Source organism: Salvelinus sp. IW2-2015, unplaced genomic scaffold (assembly GCF_002910315.2).
Source record: "Salvelinus sp. IW2-2015 unplaced genomic scaffold, ASM291031v2 Un_scaffold3522, whole genome shotgun sequence".
Taxonomy (NCBI): domain Eukaryota; kingdom Metazoa; phylum Chordata; class Actinopteri; order Salmoniformes; family Salmonidae; genus Salvelinus; species Salvelinus sp. IW2-2015.
The window spans coordinates 116,993-121,984 of NW_019944802.1; positions in this window are offsets into that span (position 1 = coordinate 116,993).

Sequence of the window (4,992 nt, forward strand, 5' to 3'; positions counted from 1 at the left end):
GCACTCATCCTCCCAGCTTTCCTAATTAAAGCAGTAATTGTTGATGTGTTGTTTTTCATATATCCTGATAGTTAAGACCTCCTCCTCCCAGCTTCCTAATTAAAGCAGTAATTGTTGATGTGTTGTGTTTCATCATTATTCCTGATAGTTAAGCACCTCTCCCTCCAGCTTCCTAATTAAAAGCAGTAATTGTTGATGTGTTGTTGTTTCACAAAATCATTATTCCTGATTGTAAACACTCGTCCTCCAGCTTCCTAATTAAAGCAGTAATTGTTGATGTGTGTTGTTTCATCATTATTCCTGATAGTTTAAGCACCTCCTCCCTCAGCTTTCCTAATTAAAGCAGTAATGTTGATGTGTTGTTGTTTCATCATTATCCTGATAGTTAAGCACCTCCTCCCTCCAGCATCCTAATTAAAGCAGTAATTGCATGACATTGATATTAGGGTTAAGATGCTTATAGTTCAGCCTTATGCTGTCAGGGAGAGGGTGTTATATTCTGTGTTCTCCCACTGATATATGGGAAATGTGACTGCCAGTTCCATACCCTGCGATAGTGTTATTGTTTCCCAACCCACCGGTCCCCCTCGTCCCCGTCTCCTCCCACTTCCCCTCCGCTCCCCTCCGCTCCCCTCCACCCCCGCTCATCACTTTAATGGGAATATGAGTTGTCCAGCCGACGGGGTATTGTCCTTGAGTTTCTAGGCAGGGAGTTGTCAGACTGCCGCTACTAGCCTCCAAAATCAATTTCAATCAGCATGGAGCGTAATATTATCAAATGTCAAGCACAGCTTCTTGGTGACTTCATTAGTCACGTGCAGTGTGAGAAACTATGCAGCATCTCAGTGGTCTGGTTGTCCTAACATAACTCAATCACCTGGTCTGGTTGTCTTCCATATCTCAATCACACTGTCTGGTTGTCTACATAACTCCATCACACCTGGTCTGGTTGTCTGCATATCTCAATCACCTGGTCTGGTTGTCTTCATAACTCAATCACCTGGTCTGGTTGTCTACATATACTCAATCACCTGGTCCTGGTTGTCTGCATATCTCAATCACCTGGTCTGGTTGTCTTATATCTCAATCACCTGATCTGTTGTCTACATAACTCAATCACCTGGTCTGGTTGTCTGCATATCTCATCACCTGGTCTGGTTACTGCATATCTCAATCACCTGGTCTGGTTGTCTTCATATCTAATCACCTGGTCTGGTTGTTATTCATATCTCAATCACCTGGTCTGGTTGTCTTCAATAACTCAATCACCTGGTCTGGTTGTTTTCATATCTCAATCACCTGGTCTGGTTGTCTACATATCTGAATCACCTGGTCTGGTTGTCTTCATAACTCATCACCGTCTGGTTGTCTACATAACTCAATCACCTGGTCTGGTTGTCTACATAACTCAATCACCTGGTCTGGTTGTCTTCATAACTCAATCACCTGGTCTGGTTGTCTACATATCTCAATCACCTGGTCTGGTTGTCTTCATATCTCAAATCACTGGTCTGGTTTGTCTTCATATCTCAATCACCTGGTCTGATTTGTTAGCATATCTCAATCACCTGGTCTGGTTGTCTACATATCTCAATCACCTGATCTGGTTGTCTACATATCTGAATCACCTGGTCTGGTTTTCTTCATATCTCAATCACCTGGTCTGGTTGTCTGCAATATCAATCACCTGGTCTGGTTGTCTCATATCTCAATCACCTGGTCTGGTTGTCTTCATATCTCAATCACCTGGTCTGGTTGTCTTCATATCTCAATCACCTGGTCTGATTGTCTTCATATCTCAATCACTGATCTGGTTGTCTTCATATCTCAATCACTGGTCTGGTTTGTCTACATATCTCAAATCACCTGGTCTGGTTGTCTACATAACTCAATCACCTGGTCTGGTTGTTCTACATAACTCAATCACCTGATCTGGTTGTCTACATATCTCAATCACCTGGTCTGGTGTCTACATATCTCAATCACCTGGTCTGGTTGTCTTCATATCTCAATCACCTGGTCTGGTTGTCTACATATCTCAATCACCTGGTCTGGTGTCTACAATATCTCAATCACCTGGTCTGGTTTGTCTTCATATCTCAATCACCTGGTCTGGTTGTCTTCATATCTAATCACCTGGTCTGGTTATCTACATAACTCAATCACCTGGTCTGGTTGTCTACATAACTCAATCACCTGGTCTGGTGTCTTCATAACTCAATCACCTGGTCTGGTGTTTCATAACTCAATCACCTGGTCTGGTTGTCTACATATCTCAATCACCTGGTGTGGTTGTCTACATATCTCAATCACCTGGTCTGGTGGTTTTCATAACTCAATCACCTGATCTGGTTGTCTGTATAACTCATCACCTGGTCTTGGTGTCTTCATATCTCAATCACCTGATCTGGTTGTCTGCATACTCAATCACCTGGTCTGGTTGTTCTACATATCTCAATCACCTGGTCTGATTGTCTACATATCTCAATCACCTGATCTGGTTGTCTACATAACTCAATCACTCTGGTCTGGTTGTCTACATAACTCAATCACCTGGTCGGTTGTCTACATATCTCAATCACCTGGTCTGGTTGTCTGCATAACTCAATCACCTGGTCTGGTTGTCTGCATAACTCAATCACCTGGTCCTGGTTGTCTTCATAACTCAATTACCTGGTCTGGTGTCTTCTATCTCAATCACTGGTCTGGTTGTCTTCATATCTCAATCACCTGGTCTGGTGTCTACATAACTCAATCACTGGTCTGGTTGTTCTATCATATCTCAATCACCTGGTCTGGTTGTCTGCATAACTCAATCACCTGGTCTGGTTGTCTACATATCTCAATCACTGGTCTGGTTGTCTACATAACTCAATCACCTGGTCTGGTTGTCTTCATAACTCAATTACCTGGTCTGGTGTCTTCATATCTCAATCACCTGGTCTGGTTGTCCTGCATACCAATCACACCTGGTCTGGTTGTCTGCATAACTCAATCACCTGGTCTGGTTGTCTTCATAACTCAATTACCTGGTCTGGTGTCTTCATATCTCAAATCACCTGATCTGGTTGTCTTAACATATCTCAATCACCTGTCTGGTTGTCTACATATCTCAATCACCTGGTCTGGTTGTCGCATATCTCATCACTGGTCTGGTTGTCTACATAACTCAACACCTGGTCTGGTTGTCCTACATAACTCAATCACCTGGTCTGGTTGTCTGCATAAACTCAATCACCTGGTCTGGTTGTTGTCATAACTCATCACCTGGCTGTTGTCTACATAACTCGAATCACCTGGTCTGGTTGTCTGCATAACTCAATCACCTGGTCTGGTTGTCTTCATATCTCAATCACCTGGTCTGGTTGTCTTCATAACTCAATCACCTGGTCTGGTTGTCTTCATATCTCAATCACCTGGTCTGGTTGTCTACATATCTCATCACGGTTCTGGTGGTTTCATAACTCAATCACCTGATTCTGGTTGTCTGATAACTCATCACCTGGTCTGGTTGTTTACATATCTCAATCACTGGTCTGGTTGTCTGCTAACTCAATCACCTGGTCTGGTTGTCTACATAACTCATCACCTAATATAGCATACTGGGTTAGGGTTAGGATATAGCATACTGGGTTAGGGTTAGGATATAGCATACTGGGTTAGGGTTAGGATATAGCAATACTGGGTGAGGATATAGGATGACTAGGTTAGGGTTAAGAAACATGATGTCTGGGTCAGGGTTAGGATAAAGGATGACTGGGTTAGGGTTAGGATACAGAATGACTGGGTTAGGGTGAAGATATAGGATGACTGGGTTAGGGTTAGGATACAGCATGACTGGGTTATGGTTAGGATATAGCAATACTGGGTTAGGATATAGGATGACTGGGTTAGGGTAAAGATATAGGATGACTGGGTTATGGTTAAGATACAGGGTTAGGGTTAGGATATAGCATTACTGGGTTAGGATATAGGATGACTGGGTTAGGGCGAAGATATAGGATGATTGGGTTAGGGTTAAGATACAGGATGACAAGGTTAGGGTTAGGGTATAGGATACAGGATGACTGGGTTAGTGTTAAGAAATAGTGAGTCAATGACTAATCAGTCCCTATGCTCCTCATATCATTCTGTTTGAATCACAGGCTGACATTCAATACTTTTGATCAGATCCTTACAGAACAACAGGTCTACAGCTTCTCAACATCCTATAATGATACTGATAATGACTATGACAATTATAAGGTTATTCTTCTTCACAGTCAGTTACATCCCCTAAGGTCGATGTCCGCGCCCTGCGCCACTAAACAGTATTCTTCTTCAGTCAGTTAAATCCCCTAAGCTCGATGTCCGCGCCCCTGTGCCACTAAACAGTCTCCATTTGTGACCCGTTTCAGGAAACTAGGTGTATTTCGCTCGTCACTACTTCACAGGAGAGCCGTTTGAACGTAAAGAAATACATTTTAATATCCCCCCCAAAAACATTGGTCCAGAAATGCCTTCTGGAACATTTGAATGTTCATTTGCCTAAATAACAAGCGTGTATTCCATCTATAAATACAAATACATTTGTTAAGCCACAGAAAAAGTCAGCAGTAGGCGCGACATGAATTTGGATTGGTCTGCCATATAGCACTCGTCTGTCTATTTGACTGCATAAGTGTTGCTCTCCACTTTCTGGAGGACTGAGTTTTTAAATCAGTGGAATTAGAGTATGATAGCTAAGGAGACGGAGAAAATACCTGTCTTCAGATTACATCTTCAAACTAAGGGCAACCATGGCATCCGTGACAGGGATACGCGTCCACCCATGATGTATACGGGAAGATAGTCTAACATATTTCACATTTTGACAGAAATAAGTTTTATTTCAAGTTAAAGTGTACTGTTAGCTACTGTCACAAACCGGCTTGAAGTTCATAGCAAAAAGGGAGATAAAGAATAACAACATATATTTATTAACTGATGTAAACTAAATGCAATTAACAATGG